This window comes from Felis catus, chromosome B3 (assembly GCF_018350175.1).
Source record: "Felis catus isolate Fca126 chromosome B3, F.catus_Fca126_mat1.0, whole genome shotgun sequence".
NCBI lineage: Eukaryota > Metazoa > Chordata > Mammalia > Carnivora > Felidae > Felis > Felis catus.
Window position 1 is genome coordinate 47,786,998 of NC_058373.1, and position 18,096 is coordinate 47,805,093.

Here is an 18,096-nt window from a genome sequence, read left to right on the forward strand (position 1 = left end):
AGGACATATACATAGCTCTGAATTCTGTTTTTTTGAGATGGCCAGTTTGATGCAATTGTTACAGACTCATCAAAATGGTCATGATCATGACAAAACATAAACTCAATTTTGTTGTTTATACCTCATTCCTTACCCCACTTGATCTCTAAGCCTCATCACATCCCAGATCTTTACTCCAACTTAAGATGTAATTGTATGAGACTTAGGAATGGGTTGAGAAAAATAATTTTGAATATTTTATCAAAATAAAAAAAAGTATGAGTTTCTATTTTAGTCTGTACCAAAATGTTCCCTAGTCAAAATGATCACATCAAAATTTTACATACTCAGGAAACTATTAATATAACAAATGTCAAATTCATCTAACAATGTCTCAGCTGTGGGTTAGGTATTTGGATCATGGAACAGTGAGACACTAGCAAATATGCCCAAATTTGAAAACAAGGATTAGTTTAATATTTAAAAATGAAACTAGTAGAATCTATACATAATGGAAATAACCAACTACCTATAGAAGTAGTTGAAGTTTGTGTGTAAGTTAGTAACTGAGGAGTTATGGAAAGGAAATTAAAATGAAATTCATTAAACATATTTATTATGAATTGGACCTGTGTATTTACCTCATTGAGGATCACCTAAAACTCTAAGTAAAATAAAAACGGAATAGTCTCAGGAAAGTATGGTTGTATTACCGCACAAAAATTCAATCCAGCTTAATCTAATAATTTTATTATATTTTGACTGAAGAAAAAATGATTTAATAAAGAAATGTTCTACGTGTTTCCTATACGGTACAATAGACCAAAAAATGCAGCTTTTTAGAATGTTTGTCATTCGTTCACATATTTGTTTATTAATTAATCAAACATTCATTGAGGCTTGGTATAGGTTTTGTGATAATCACTGAAAAGGTAAAGACTAATGAAACACAGTCTCTGTGCTCAACAAGCATATAGTTTAGTAGAGAGCAGTAGACAATAATTACAATATAGACTGACTTTTGTAATAACTACTAACACTAATTATATACTGTATTAGCTATAAATGCAATGTTACATAAGAATGTGGTCACTTAGAATAGGAGAAAATAGTTGTAAATCATATATTTGATAAGGGATTAATATCCAAAATATATAAAGAACCCATATAATTCAATAGCAAAAAAGAAAATCTGATTTAAAAATGGGCAGAAGATCTGAATAGACATATTTCCAAAGAAGACATACAGGTGGCCAATGTGTATATGAAAATGTGCTCAAATTCACTAATCATTAGGGAAGGTATTATCTGTAGGTAATACCTACATCTGTTAGGTATTATAAAAAAAGACAACCAATGTTGGTGAAAATGTAGAGAAAAGGGAACCTTTATGAACTGTTGGTAGTAATGCTAATTGGTGAAGCTATGGTAGAAAACAGTAATGGAGATACCTCAAAAAATTAAAAATAGAATGGGCATATGACCCAGCAATTCCATTTCTGGGTGCTGTGCACATAAAACAAAAACACTAACTCAAAAAGATACGTGTACCCCATGTTTATTGCAACATTATTTAGAAGAGGCAAGATATGGACTCTAAGTGTACATTGTCAGATGAATGGATAAAGAAAATGTGATAAATATATATATATATATATATATATATATATATATATATATATAATGGGATATTAGTCAGCCATAAAAGGAATGAAATCTTGTGATTTGTGACAACATGGATGGACGTTGAGATCATTATGCTAAGTGAAATAAGACAAGGAAAGACAAATACTGCATGATCTCACTTTTATGTAAAATCTAAACAAATAAGTAAAGAACCAAACTCATAGATATAGAGAACAGATTGGTGGTTACCAGAGGCAGAGATTGGAGGCTGAGCTAAATGGGTGAAGAGAGTCAAAAGGTACAAACCTGCAGTTATAGATAGATAATAGATACTACCACTAGTACTCAACTGCTGCAATTGCCTCTAACAGTCACATCTTAATAACCTTGCTGCCAGAAGATGGCTTCGACCTCAAATTTAGTGCAGGTGCATCAAATTGCAGAACCTAACACATCTAGAACTCTACTGGTAAGGCTGTATGGAGAGTATAGTTGTGTTTTTTTGTGTGTTTTGTTTGGCTTTTTATCATGTCCAATTAGAAGGAGAGTGTAATGGAAATTGAAGTGGCCAATCCACAGTATCCAGCACATCATGTTAAGGAGCATGAGTTTTGTCTTTAAGGGCTATGTAAAAAATTGATATATTTCTAAAGCATGGATGTTATATATTTAGATTTGCTTCTTAGAAAGGTGTTTTATAGGGGCGCCTGGGTGGCTCAGTTGGTTGAGCATCCGACTTCAGCTCAGGTCATGATCTCACAGCTTGTGAGTTCGAGCCCCGTGTCGGGCTCTGTGCTGACAGCTTGGAGCCTGGAGCCTGCTTGGGATTCTGTGCCTCCCTCTCTCTCTGCCCCAACCCACTCACATTCTGTCTCTGTCTCTCTCAAAAATAAATATACATTTAAAAAAATTAAAAAAAAAGAAAGGTGTTTTATAATGTTAGAAGAAATGAATTGCAGGAGTGTACAAAGGAAGATTTTCTCACTCAAGTGAGGTAGAGTAGAGGAACTAGAAATTAAAAGTAGGGAAACGGTTAGAAAGATGTGATGAAGGTAGAACCTTCAGAAGTTGGTACAGGGTTGATGGGTTATGATAAGGACAAGAGAAGGAGAAGGTGAGGGTTATTCCAAGATTTCAGGATTGGAAAGTTGGAGGGATGGCGCTATGGCTGAACAAAATTGAATAGAGAAAAAAAGAGGGAGCATAAAGGATTAAGTGTTAGTAATGTTGAGTTTTTAGGTCCTGTGGGACATCCAGTGGGATTGTCAACTAGGTGATGAGATATATGGCTCTGATGCTTTGGGGAGGGGTGTGCTTTCAGGATATAAGTTGAGGAATAATGAAAATAGAGATAAAAGTCAATGTCATAGGAAAAGTCAGTAACAATGTATTTGGATAACTTACACTAGCTACTCAAAAAAATAACCCCCAAATCCCAGAGACTTAACATATTAAAGTTTATTTCTCACTCACCTTATAGTCTAGTGGATATTGATGTGTTTTTTGGGGATTTGTTTCTCTTCCATCAATCATTCAGAAACCCCAGGTTACTTCTACCTCGTACCTCCACTATTTTCTAGGGCTTCAAGTACTCTGGTAGATCCTCTGCATCTGACCACCTGAAGAACAAAAAGGTCTGGGAAGAATGTTAAGAATTTTTAGAGGCTGGGCTAGAGGTGATGTTAGAATACAGCTTCTCAAACTATCTGTAGCAAAGGACCACTTTTTAAAAACTTTCCAATCTGTTACAGACTGTTACTTTTGTAAAAGACAACAAAGATGTTGTGAAAATGTCCAATTTCTATATAAGTTTCTAAATATTTTCATTTGCTATTCTTACCTTGTTATGGACCAAAAACAAACAAATCATGGAACAATACTGGTCTCTGAACCACACTTCAGTAGCATTGATGTAAATTGCTTCTGATTACATTCCACTGTCCTGAACTAGTTACATACTGCCATTTGAATGTAAAAGGGATGGGAAATGTTTAAAGGAGAAAATTAAGTGATTATCTCTGTCTTAATCCACCTTTCTGGTCCCAAATACGTATTCTTCTTTTCCTCCCTTACACTAACCTATGTCCAAAGGTGATAATCCAGAGTCCCATCAAGCCATTGTGTCTAGCTTAAAGTCTCAGATGGTGCACAGATTTCTTCATCAGCTCTAGATGTGACTTTTCTCAGTTTGGTGACCTATGAGCTAATGCATATAATCCACTCCTCCCACAAGACTTACACTCAATATACAATGGTAGAAGTGAAGGAGGATAACTGCAAAAGACACTCTTGTTAGAAAAGCAGAATGTGAGACAAAGTGGTTACACCTTTATAGCAATTCTGAAATCCTGATGACAAGACATTTTTGAAGGCCTTTTATACCAGAGGTGAAGAAGTTTCCTTGGTTAGGTGTTAAGCTCTAATTCTTCTTTTGGTGAGATACTCTGTAATAGCGTTTTCCAGAGAAACAATCAATAGGTGTTAAATATAGAGACAGATACATATCTTTATTTCTATATATCTGTATCTATATCTACGTCTAGCTGGAGAACCAAAAAAGCCAGTGGCATATTCAGTACAAATCTGAAGGCTGAGAATGAGGGGGGCTGATGGTGTAAATCCTGGCTGAGTTTTAAGGCCCAAGAACCAAGAGTGCTGATATCTGAGGGCAGGAGGAGATGCGCAAGCAGAGAGAATAAATTCACTCTCCCTCTGCCTTTTTTCTTCTATTTAGGCCCTCAACAGATTGTATGATGCCCATCCACATTGGTGAAGACAATCTTCTTTGCTCAGTCTACTGATTCAAATGGGACTCTCTTTTGAAACCACCCTCATAGACACATCCAGAAATAATGTTTTATCAGCTTTACTGGGCATTGCTTATCCCAGTCAAGTCAATATGTAAAGTTAACCAGGATATTATCTTTCTTCATTTCCTCTGGCTCTACACTTTGGGAAGTTTTCCTTGTTTATAATCTTCTGTGGCCATATCTGAATGAGACTGCTCTCTCTGGAGACTGTATAGCTTTCATAGTTGAAGAGGCTAGTGGTCAACCAAAGATGGTTTTACAGCTTTAAAATTAAAAATAATTTTAGATTAGGTGCCTAGTTACTTTCACAGTAGAGTTTTCTCAAAACTATAGTAGGCTTCTGATCCATTTGTTTCCAGTCAGTTCAATATTAACAACACCCAAAATTCTTTCTGAGACTGTTTTAGGTTGAGTTACCCAGAAGGAGATCCTGAGAAGAGGATTTGTGAAAATTGACTATTAAGAACTTTGTATACAAGTGGGGAAAGCAGGACAAGGAAGAAGAGGAAGTATCACTAAGGATCCAGTTAGGAGATAGAAGCATACTAGTTGTTTAACGAAGAGAATTTAAAATAAAGAATTGTTAACAGCAAAAAGATAACACTAAATATTATGGAGGTGGTGACTACAGGAATCAGCTACCATCTCTAGGGCTGAGGGAACAAAGAGGTTTGCATTACTAACACTGTCTTAGTTTGAGATGCTATAGCAAAAATACCATAGACTGGGTGGCTTAAACAACAAACACTTCTTTAAAAAAAAAAAAAAGTTTATTTTTGAGAGGGTCCCAAAGAGAGAGGGGGACAGAAGATCTGAGGTGGGTTCTGTGCTGTTAGCAGAAAGCCCAATGAAGGGCTTGAACCCATGAACCATGAGATCATGACTTGAGCTGAAGTCAGGCACTTAACCGACTGAGCCACCCAGGCTCTCCAAATGATAAACATCTGTCTCCCACAGTCTGGAGGCTGGGAAGTCCAAGATCAAGTTGTGGCAGACTCAGTGCCTGGTGAGAACCTGCTTCCTGGCTTGTAGATAGGAGCCTTCTTGCTGTATCCTGAGAGAGTGGGGGAGGGAGGGAGAGGGAGAATCAGAGAGAGAAAGAGAGAGAAAGAATGAATGAGAGAGAGGTCTCCGTTGTTTCCGAAAGGCCCTATCTCCAAATACCATCACACTGGGGATTAGGGTTTTAACATAATGAATTTGGGGTAGGGATGCACTGGTCCTACAGGGGAATTCTGGACTGTGAGTCATGCTTCCAAGTTGTTCTCACCCAAGACAAGGGAGTTAGGACTTTCACACTCTTGCATTTATCAGTTCTTGGTTAAGAGCTTGCCCTATGGGTATAAATTCCCAAGTATTTTCAGTCTCTGTGATGGGAGGAAAAGTGGCTCCAAGAGCCTAAGTGTAGTCCTCTGAAAAAGAGCTGCAGATGCTAGCTGTTGGAAGGTGCAGTGAAGCGTGGGGCAAAGGAAGCACCCCCAAAAAAGTGGGTAGATATCTGAGAGTAATGGTTGAAGCACCAACAATATTGCCCCTAGGGACATACTTCTAAAAGATGCCTTATTTCTCCACTTTCTTAATCAAATCTCACTCTCAATTTAACGGTTGGTACTCTGGGGAGATGCTGGTCACAGCTTTCAATTATAATATGAATACGTTCTGGGGATTTGATGTACTAATACTGTGTTGTATACTTGAAATTTGCTAAGAGAGTAGATTTTAAACTTTCTCACCATACACATGCAAAGTAACTGTGAGGGGATGGATGTGTTAATTAACCTAATTGTAATAATTTCACAATGGATATGTATATCAAATCATCCTGTACACTTTATAATACAATTTTGTCAGTTACACCTCAGTAAAGCTGGGGAACAAATAATAGCTGTTACTTTGAGGCTATCTGAAACAGTAGATACTATTTGAAACAACATGTGTAATCTGATCTATTCCTAAGGGCTGAGTCATTTTGTTCAAATCCTACTGAGGTTTCCTTGCTCAAAGCCTTTTAAAATCATAGCTCTTCCTCTTCTGAATCTAGGAGCATTGTGTTTTCAAACTCTGCAAGGCCTCCAAATGCTGGATTCTATTTCCTTTCATTTGTTTGTAAACTGGTTCCATGCTAATCTCTTTGTAGTAATATCTTGCTAATCACATAAAAAGTCACCAACATCTACAATTAATATTGTTTTCTCAACTCTTCCCTTAAAGCTAGAAAATATGTACTTATACCAATCTGCCTTCTAAGGTATTATAGGCAACAGCTTAGCCCCTGCCTAATATGAATTTTTGGTTATCCAGCCTACTACATGGTTCTTTAATTTCCACATGACTGCTATGCTAAACTAATGCGACCTATTTGGATTTTTTGTTATGGTAGGCCATTGTTTCTATTATTAATCAAGGTTAGTGATTTAGTAATAAACAACCCTCAAATCTCAGTCATAACCCAGTAAAAGTTTATGTTTTACTCCCATCAGTACAATGAAGATCATTGTATTAGATGTGCTGCATGCAATTATTAACAGAACTGGGGTCCTTCCATCTAATGTTACTGCCTTTCCTTAGCTCCTCAGAATTTTCTGTTATGTGGCTGACTAATGTGTGAAAAATAAAAAGGAACTACAAATCACTGGAGGCTTTAAGGGTCAGGCTTTAGATTGGGCAATCACTGCTTCTGCCTACATTGCACTGGCCAGAAACAGTCACATGGCCTGACATAGAAGGAGCTAGGAAATGTGGGTTTCCTGGGTATGCAAGATGGCGAATATTTGTCTCTGTCACAGTTAGGGTGCTTTCACTTGCAAGTAACAGAAAGTCCACTTAAAATAGCTTTGGCAGGGAGCAAACTTTTTCTTTATTCTCTTAGATTTACTTTTCAGGGGCTTGTGAATAAAAGTGACAAAAGGACAGGTTAGCAAGAGAAAAGACAGAATTTAATCACAAACCTTGTAGGGGGGTTTACAAAGAAATGTGACTCAAAGGAGTGGTTAGAATTTGGGGCTTATATACAATTTAAATAGGTGAAGGGGAGGGGAGAGGGCAATTACATGAAACCAATTGACTTATTGGAAAGGGGTGGGGGAGAAAGTGCACTTATGGGAAAACAAATGACGTTTAGGAAAGATAAATGGGCCCGTAGGAGAATAGATGGGAGATATGATAGTTTTGTGATAATGATTGTTTAGGTGTGGTGACAATTCTCACTGTCTCTGTTGATAAGAGCTAATCTTCCCTGGTTGCTCCCTGGGAGGAGATTTATGACAATTGAGTGCTTTTGGGAGGCTCCACTTTTAGGCAGATAAGAGATTGCAGGAACTCAAATGCCTTCAGCTAAAAATAATTTTTTTTTGCCACAGAGTCTTATTCTGGATCCCTTCTACTTAAACAGAAAGGGAAATTTATTGGCACATATAATAGAGAAGTCTAGAGGTAGCAGGGGGTTCAGGTTGGGTTTGGTTTGGAGGCTTGTGATGCTCTCAGGGATTGACTTCCTTTCCCTATGATTGATTCACCCAGCCCTTCCTCCTCCATTTGTTGGTTTTAGTCTCAGTTGGCTCTTCTCAGTAGAAAAAAGGACAAAAAAGTTATAACTCTACCAGTATTCACATTCTAATGCCAATGCTATAGCATTCAGAGAAGGAAAGAACTTCTCTTTTGCCCACAAACAAAAATCCTGGGCTTTGCTCTAATTGGTTTATGAAACCAAAACTGGTTCAAAGGGAGGTAAGGGTAGTAATTATAATAGTTTTACGCTGACTGGACCATTCTTGGAATTGGATAGTGGTTATTCCATCCAAATTGTATAGGTGGATACAATGGAGTGGTGGAATAGAAGCTGGGCAATCACCTATGCCCACTACAAGTCAGGGAAGGGTGTGGAGCATGATCTCACTTGAGAATGAGTATGGTGAGGATACTTAAAGAGTATGTATATAAGGAAAAGGGCAGAAAATAGAAGTCAGAGAAAGAGAAGCTCTTAAGAAAATGATAGCAAGTCACAAGAACCAAGAGAGTCATGTTCTACAAGCCAAGGGAGTTTTAAGGATGGAGTAGTCAAAATAATAATTAATAATAATAATAATCTAAATTACTTCATGTGTGTTGATTCCATACTCATTGGACATCCTTTATAATGTAGCTTCTCATATAAATGTTTCCTTTGAGTGAAAATGTGGCAACCAGGTTTTCTGGTCTTCAGAGCAGTTATGCTTTTCACGAAAGGAAAAAAAAAAAAAAGAGGGATAAATTGGTTTGTATATCAGTCTGTATTAAGTTTGGTTGGCATGAATCATCCCCTGGATTTAAATTAGCTCTAGGGTCTAACAACATGAAGTTTCTGTCTCTTTAAACCAAGGACCAAACTATAGAACACAGAGTGAAATCTAAGTTCATTTTCATACCATAATGCTTTGAGAACCACTAGAAGTATATTTGAAATATAACGACTTAAGAATAATACACCAAGATTTTTTTTAACTTTTAGCTTCCCAGTTTGTTATTTTAATTATTCTCTTTTCCTACAAAGTTGACTTTCAGGGCCAGCAAGAAAAGAGAAAGCTGGATAGACTCTCCCTGGCACAGATGGGGGAAGAGTAGGTCATGGTTACCTGTAGCCATTCCAGGTCTTCTAGGGTTAATTCAGGTGGCCTTTGGGTAAGATTAATCTGGGGGTGGTAACCAATAATGAAGTGACTGTAATGCTAAACACCAAAGAAAAGCTGGGGGCAGTCTGGATGAGAAAGAAGAAACTTATTCAAATAGGGAGAATTAGTACAATTCAGTGATGGGTTTGCACAGTGATTGGTGTTGTGTGTGTGTGTTTCAAGGATCTAATGAAGATACATTGATCTTGTGAGAACAACTCGGAGAGGAAACTTCTCTTACAGATCAAAATATAGTGTGTAGCAAGCAGTATCTTGGTAAGTGTTCTTGTAAATGCATGTTTCTTTTTTTTTTTTTTTTTAAGTTATTACAGGCATCCATATGGCAGGAATTAAAGGAGACACAATTAAAATCGCAGGTTTGAAAAAAGTATGGCGAAATTAGCCAATTATTAAAAGAACCTGTCTTGACTTCTCATCTGGTTTACGTCTTCGCGCCTCAGGAACAGTCTTTGTAATGGCGCCTCTCTTCCTAGACGTTCTTTCTTTCCAAGCCTGCCCAGAACTAGCTGCTACACACAGGGAGGACCCGGAACTCACGTTCCCACGCCTTCAGACCCGGTGCAGCCCCGATTTCGAGACCGCTGGCCCGACCGGGCCGACAAGCAGGCGGGCTCTCACAGCCTCGCCAGGCCCCGGCCCTAGCCCTCGCCCGCGGCCAGCGCGTGGTGGGGCGCCGCGGCCTTCGAAGGCCTGCGGTGCGACGCACATGCCGGCGCCCGCCTCCCGTGTCGGCTAGAAGACAGGGAGCCCGGACGCGCGAAGGCTGACCCGGAGTCTACCCATGAGGCAGCGCGCCGGCTCCACGAGAACCCCCCCCCCCCCCTTCCCACGGCTCATCTGCTGCTCCGCAATGGGAGCCGCCGCCGTTGCCGCCGTGTAGTTTTTCGTGCTCCTCCTTTTCCTCCTCCTCTTTCTCCTCCTCCTCAGGGCCCCAGTCAGGCCGATCCGCTCCGCTCACGGTAAGCGCCCCCCGCCCCCGCCCGCCCCGCGCTGCAGCAGGCAGAGGCCCTCCCGCGCGGCCTGCGCCGCCTCACTCCGGGGGCGCTGGGCCGGGGGTGTCGAGGCCGGCGCGGTTTGCCGAGAGCGCCCAGGGCGCGGGGGAGGGGACCGGCTGCGCGGCGGCGGCCTGACCGCCATCTTGCGCCGGCCCCGGCGGGGGAGGGATCCCGGCGCGACGCGGCAGACGGCTCGGTGCGGCAGGCCGGGGCCGCGCAGGCCTTCGCCGCTTCTTCCTCCGTCTCCTCCTCCGCCTCCTCCACCGCCTCCTCCATCTCGCCTTCCAAGGCCTGTGCGCCTGTTTGCCCCAGCCTGGGTTTGGCTCTCCTCTGGAGACTACTCCCTTTGGTCCGCCGCCGTACATTTTGTGCCGATGTTTGGCGGGGACCCATGCCTCCTTCACAACGACGCTCCCTGGAGTCTCTAAAGTGGTAGACAGAGACCAAAGGGGGTCCCGAACTTCCAGGCGTCCAGGGCCCTAGGGCCCCTGTCTGCTGCCCTACCCCTCGCCCCCAGGTGACCAGTCATTCCACGCTCACACCCTCATTCTTGTCAAAGGGACTTTCCCTGCTCTGCCCTTGAAGTCCCGTTATTGTCTGCAGAAGGGCCCTGAGGAGAAACGTGGAGTTGGGTACACAATTTACTGACCGTGCTTTCAGGTTTCACTTAATGAGACATAAAGAATGAGCTCACTCTGAGGTTTTATCTTGCTCTAGAGATGGAAGTTCTTCCCAACTTACGTCAAGTTTGAAGGCTTTTAAGGAGAAATCTGCTAGAGAGGAGAAACGTCAAAGCGGACCCGCTTCTGCAAGCACGGGAGACCTTGGTCCAAGGGTTTCTCTTTGTTTGCAAAGATTGGTTTTTTAAAAATTCTGTGGACTTAAACTTTATTGTTTTGAGATTTGGACTGGGTCTTAAGAATTTGACATCTTTTAGTGCCATTAAGCATAAAATTGAAGCCTCGGAGTAGAGTTTTAAAGTACAAAAGCCCCCTCTTAGCATTTGTGAGAAGTCCTGCTTTCGGGGGATTAGTGGCAACTTAGGCTGCCTAAGCGGAAACTTGCTGTGCCAAGGAAGGCACTGGTTTGCTTAGAGAATTGTTACGGCTGCTTTGCTCTTGATGTTTCGAAACATCAGTATAAATACCGTTACAACTGTTATCTTGCAGTTGTATCTGCCATTGGTACAATCTGTTTGTACCCGAAGACCCCTTTTGCACTGGTCTGTGTTTATGGCACCATCTTGAAGATCAGGAGACGGCCTCAGGGAGACATCTTTAATGAGGTCATGGCTAAGGAGTGATAGAACCATTTCTAGAACCTTAGGTCTTCTGATACCTCAGTGCGCAATTCACTATATTATATTTCTTTTTTTGTCTGTGGGAATAAGGTGAGTGAGGAGAAGCAAGGAGGCTCACCTACAAAATTTAAGAAATATTCAGTTGCTCCTTCTTTTACATTTTTGTTTTTTAGACTTCATTTCTTAGTTTTTCAACTTTTTATTAAGTTTTGATGTTATTTTTTTCCCCAAACATATTGAAAAGTTGAATAGTCTGTTTGGACACATATAACCTACCACCTAGTTTAAACAGTGTTGCCACTTTGTCACATTTGCTTTAAGTACCTATCTTAAATTCTTTCTGGTGAACATTTTCAGAGCACACTGCAAATACCACAATTCACACCTAAGTACTGTGGATGGATGTGTCTATCTGTGTGTCATAAAAATAAGGCCAATTTTCCATATAAACAATACCATAAGCACACTTAAAGTTAAGAATAATCCCTGCAATCTAATATATATATATATATATATATATATATATATATATACAGTACGTATTCACATTTCTCCTATTGTCCCCCAAATGTTCTGTTTAGTGATTTATTTTGGAACCGGTATCCAGTCATGCATTACATTTGTTTGTGTTAGTTTCTTTTAATTTAGTGTAGTTCCCTCTTCTTTATTTTTGAATGACACTGACCTTTGAGACCAGGCTACCAGTAGTCCTGTAAAATAACCCACATTCTGTATTTTACTGATAGTTTACTCTTCGTTAGGTTTAAATTGTACCTTCTGTACATATATATTTTATGCATTTAATTATATGCCACATACTACAATGGATATGCACGTTTTAAAAATTTTGGCATGCACACGAAGAGTATCTTCCTTTATTCCCACTTTGAGACCTGTGCAAAAGAATGTTGTGGTTGAAGGGTTAGACAAAATTCCTTGTTTCTGCAAGTTCTTTTCCTAGTTGCATGAGAAATATTTTTCTTGGCAATTTATGGTTTTGTAATTGAAGCTTTCCCCATACACTGAAAGAATTCCCTGCACTATTGTCAGTCATAGGTTATCATTTTCAAGTCATTCCTTTGCAAATATAAGTTCTAACCCTCTTAATGAGCATATCTACCTCTCACGTAGTCCTTTTATAATACATCTCTCTTCATGTTAATTTATGCAAGGGTTTTTGAATTCCTTTATGCTTGAGAATGCATTGAGCTGAGAAAAAAACTAGTTTTTTGTAGGATAGTTAAGAGTCATCAAATAGGTATAAAGCCCAGATTATGTGCAGTTGACTTTTTCTTATGTCCTATTTGTGAAAATTCATAGAAGTTCAACCATGTTCTTCCTGATATTGCCAAATCAAGAAAATTTCTTGTTGGATAATAATACTAACCTAGTTCCAAACTTAGAAAAATTTTGTCACATGTTGTATTTCTGACAGAATTTTAAAATTCTTTTGTCCATTCTTGTGATTTTTCTATTACTCTTGGTTCTGCTCCCACCCTTTTCTGAATCTGTGTAGATCTGCATCTTTCAAGCTTAGGATGATTCACTGTCCTGTGTTGCCCAGATTTTTAGTAAATGTTTTTCAGGGTTTGAAAGTATGTGTACCTGAAATGGGCAACATTGTTTGAATGTAACTAACTACTGGTCAACTGTCATACATGAATGAACTTGGAGTGTATTTATCTTGTAAATACTGATTTGAGATTTCAAATACTTCTGATAAGTTCTTATCATTCTGGGGCTTTTTTTTTTCTTTTGCATGTGCATCATTAAATGCAATACTTGAAGAATTTTTTGAAACCTTTCATAAGTCTTAATTTTGCTGAAGCATTGATGGCCATCTTCTTTGCTTCATAATTGCCAGATATTTTCAGTTATGGATTTGTAGATATCAGTTAGCATAACCAATCCAGTGAATTAAAAAAATTTTCCACATTTTCTATTTCCTTTTAGTCATCATTATATACACCCGCATTTAACATTTGTCCATTTATGAACTGTATCAGGTTAATCTCATCTCAAGATTTAGTCTGAGATTGCCTTGTTTTCATCATTAGAGTCTAAGGTGCTTGCTGTCTATCTTTGCATTCATTTTCAGATTCATTTAATAATTGTGAAATGTGTCCTCTGCCAGTTTTCTTCTGTCCCATAATGGGCAGAAAATAAAAAGTTCTGAGTTCTTAACTGTATTTAGGGAAGACTAAAATAAAAGCATATGAAAAGGATCAGGGTATGCTGTGCTAACATATGCCACTTTGAGCTAAGGATTATTTTGAGTGGACAGCAGTTTGGAATTAAAAGAAGCAAAAATTGTTTTCTGTCCTCCTGTTACCTGCCTGAAAGCAAGACATAAATATCCCTTTGTGAAGACATCCCCCTCCCCCCACCCCGGGCCCCCTTAGTAGGAAAGAGTGACTCTTATCACTTTGAGATGGAGAGCTGATACCAAGATGAGTTTGCATAAAGAGACCTAATGAAAATAACCCTTATCTTCCATTAGTCCTCCCATGTATTTCCTAGTTATTTCCCATGATTTATTGTCTCTCAAAGCCCTAATCCCCTCTCCTTTGTTAAAATGGTATATGAGACCTTGAATTTAACCACTTCTTTGAGTTTTACTTCTTTTCTGTGAATTCCTGTGTGTGTAAATGTTAATAAAAATTTTGTGCTTTTTCTCCTGTTAATCTGTTTTTTTTTGTTAGTTTAGTTCATGGGTCCTCAGGTACAACAACATAAAAGGGTAGAAGTAAAGTTTTTCTTTTCGACACAGATTACAAAGATAATGTCTTCAGTCATCTTTTGGAAAGTTCATGCAATATTTTGTGCAAAACAATAAGAAAACTGAAAGATAAGAAAAGTGAAAGATGATGATTTACTTAACTGTTGCATTATTCTTCTAGGCAATTAAATTGTTCTTATGTTTTCTCATTTATAATTTTCTTTTGTAAGCATAGGTGGGAATATTTGTTTATCAGTGGTGAAATAATACCCAGAATGATGGAATTAGCAAATTATTTCAAGATGTAAGAAGAATGAAATCACTATGATCGCATAATGTATCTTAGATTTATAAAAGGATCCTGTAGACCCACATAGTAATTGTCAAATACAATGAGTTTTATTCTGTTTAAAAGTAATAAGATGTTGTTTGAAGATTTCTAGGAAACAATAAAAGCCATAAAATGTCAATCTTTACAACTAGAACTACCCGAGAAAGAAAATAAACTAAAATTGTTTCTGTGGATTCTGATAGTATATTAAAGGTTAATGGTTAATTTGGACCTTCAGATTTATAAAGTGCCCCCTTTCTAACACATTAAACCTGCCTGCCTCTCCATCTACTGCCATGATAGGTTTTTCAGCAGTTTGCACTCCATCTCTAATGAATGCAGGTAGTACTTAAAAAGTTATTCCTTGACGTTTCTGTTCCACAATATTTTTGTTGTTAGCATTTTTTCTTCCATTACTTCCCAACTTTACCTTCAGAGCTCCTCTATAGTAAAAAATGATTAACTGAAACCCTGTAGAATCAGGGTGTAATATTTAGGCCCTTTGGCGAACTGGATTAAATAAAAAATGTTTCTTATTTCAATTATTTTTCATTGCAAGCATTTCTGCTTTTCTGGTTTATTATATGATGATGAACACTGATTTTTTGGAATGATGTTGTATCATTTTACATCTTTGTGTTTTTAAATACAATGCTTTATACATAATTACTGCTTAATAAATGCTTTTTCTTAATGTTGTGCTCATCACTTTAATATTCCCTAACTATTTAAAATTGTGACTTTACTCCTTGGCATTGGTATATACCAAATTTTTGGTCAGCTCTAATTTAGCTTTCTTTTTTAAACAAAGGCTTTGACTTGTTTAATGTAGTGTAGCAGTTCTCTAACCATGGTCTTGGGGACCTGAGGTGCTTTCAAGGGTTATACAAGATCCTCTCTCTACCGCCTACGTATCTTGTGAGGCTGGATTTTTCAACCGAACGATGTAGTGCAACAGATTAAATGTAGAAGCAGATAAGAAAATACAGCTGTCTTTATTAAGGCAGATATTAATGGGTTTTGCAAAAATATAAAACAATGCCACCCCTCTCTAAATATTTTGTTTTGGGAAGTACTTTTCACATAAATATTTATATTAATATGTAATGGGTTTATTATAATCATTTTTAGAAGTTTTTCTTTTTTCTCTTCTCTTCTCTTCTCTTCTCTTCTCTTCTCTTCTCTTCTCTTCTCTTCTCTTCTCTTCTTTTCTCTTTTATTTTTTAAGGGAGAGACCCCACATATGTTCAGGGGAGGGGCAGAGGGAGAGGGAGATAGAATCTTAACCAGGATGCATGCCCATTGCTAGCCTGAAGTGGGGCCCAGTCTCGTGAACCATGAGATCACAACATGAGCCAAAATCAAGAGACGAATGCTTAACCAACTGAGCCACCCGAGCACCCCTATTGTAGTCATTTTTAAGTAAATTAATATATCTTGAATATTTCAGGTTGGGGTTTGTGGACTTCTAAGATTCCATCCTTAGAAATTAATTAGACACACACTTTTTTTTTTTTTTTTGCCAGGTTTGGGATTTCTTTAGCATGACCGCTACTTGCATGTCTTTCAGTTGAGGGCTATTAAACAAAGCAAAGATCATTAGTCTATGAAATAATATATTCGTTGCTTCTAGGCTTTACCCCTGTGTTTTCCTTATTTTGTGGGTAATTGTTACCTTTGGCAAGTTTGAGAAGGGAAGCCTAAAGCTCTTGGGAGGGGTCTGAGTGTTTTAGGTATAGGTAATCCCTATCTCCTACTTTGTTTACTTATTTTGCTTTTTCCATTTAAGGTTTAAGATTATCTGACTTTATACAGGATTGTTGATTGCTGATGGGAAGGCCCTCATAAACAAAATGGCTTTATTAAGTTCTAGGATTAAAAATAAGTAATAGAACTCTCAACTTTGTTGAATAGAGAAAAAGTAAATAAGAAAATTGGCCTTACTTTTTTGACACTACATTGTTAGTATTTGTGTTTATTTGAGGAGTTGTAACACAAGAGATGTGTTTCCAATCTTTTATTGTGGTATTTTATATATTATAAAGTAAATTTATACATCATATTTTATCTTTAAAATAAATGCTTCTTTGAGATGGATGGTATTATCATCATATGCCCTTTACAGATGAAGGAATTGAATCTCAAAAAGTGCATTTCATTTATTGTAATACTTACTGGATGCCTAATGCTGTATGTTAATTTTGTAGGCTATGATGCCTTGGTCTTACCTAATTCAAACCTCAGCCCTGTAATCTCAGGATTGCATGTTGTTTGCTTAAGCTAGATAGTATAGGACTAGCCTTGCAGCCTGGCAGCAACAACCACTGGTGGAAATGACAGTTTCTAAAACATTTGGCCTGTTCTGTACCTCACTGGATTCTAGAAGCTTCTGGCACTAGGATAACCGAGCTCTGCATGGATTGGTGGAGTGTTACTGAGGAGTTTGGAACTGATAAATGACACAATGAAAACATTTTTTTGTGACATTGTTAATTTGGTGGTTCTATGTTAAATGGATGAAATCATATAGATCTGGATGCTGAGAGGCTGATATAAAGTGAATCTTACACGGTAAATCTTACTATGGATGTGAGGTTCTAAGTGCCTGAACAAGTATGTAGTGAATCGAAAATCAAGGGTGGTTGTAGAAAATATTTTGAAGGAAGACTATATAGGACTGGGGAATTGATTGATTAGGTATGATGAATAAAAGAGGGGAATATTGAGAAACACTTTTAAGGACTCAAGATCAGAAGGATGACAGTTTTATTGGTGGAAGAAGAGAAGTAGAACTAATTTTTATAAACTGAGGTCAGGTTAACATAACATTAAATTCATCATTTAAATTATTTTAAAGTATACAATTTAGTGGCATTTAGTACATTCATGGTGTTATACAATCATCAAAATCGTCTAATCTTAAGGTAGTATTTTCAGCTTTCAGACCATTAACTTTCAGGTAATGGTACTGTTAAGCTGCCTCTCCCCACTCCACAGGTCCTGGCAACCACTGATCTAATTTCTGTCTCTGGATTTGCCTGTTCTGGACATTTGATATTAATGGAATCAAACAGTATGTGACTGACTTCTTTCACTTAGCATAAAGTTCTCAAGGTTCATCCATGTAGCATGTACCAGTACTTCATTTTTTATTCCTGAGTAATACTCCATTGTATGGATACATCATATTTTGTTCATTCATCAGTTGATGAACATTTGGCTTGTTTTCACTTCTTGGCTGTTATGAATCATGAAGTAGGACTAATTTTTGTGGAGAAGTTATGTTCAGTTTGGAAATACTGAGTTTGAGGTGAGTTTAAATACCCAGATAGTAGTTTTTAGCAGTTAGGAAATGATAGGCGGGAACTGAGTTGGGGAGTCAAGGTTGGAGGTTAATATTTGATGATTTTGTACCCTGCTATTGAGAACTGATAACCTAAGACAATGGAATTTATTAGATCTGTTGTTTAGGTAACAATTTGTGTAGGGCTGACGACTAAACTCTGAAAAACCTGATTTTGTACTATTTAAGGAGCAAGAAAATGTGGAGAATATTGAGTTAAATTGGAGCAGGTAGATAAACAGTCTGTTGGCATATAGAAAATATTTGAGGAGGAGGTTTCAAGAAATTGAGTTAAAATAGATGAAAGATAAGGAAAATGTAAATGA

General features: G+C 38.1%; 1 protein-coding gene across 8 annotated transcripts in view; it reads left to right on the plus strand.

The window, feature by feature from the left end:
* ZNF280D (zinc finger protein 280D) overlaps positions 1-18,096 on the plus strand; it is a 327,277-nt gene that overhangs the window by 171,094 nt on the left and 138,087 nt on the right. The window contains exon 1 of one of the 8 annotated variants that reach the window (XM_045059263.1): positions 9,913-10,041. The exons of 5 other annotated variants lie outside the window; for them this stretch is intronic. The gene's annotated coding sequence lies outside the window, so the exon portion shown is untranslated. Of the gene's footprint in view, positions 1-9,912; positions 10,042-18,096 lie in introns of those variants that run through there. 2 more of the 8 variants (XM_045059256.1, XM_023255312.2) reach the window with 2 other exon arrangements.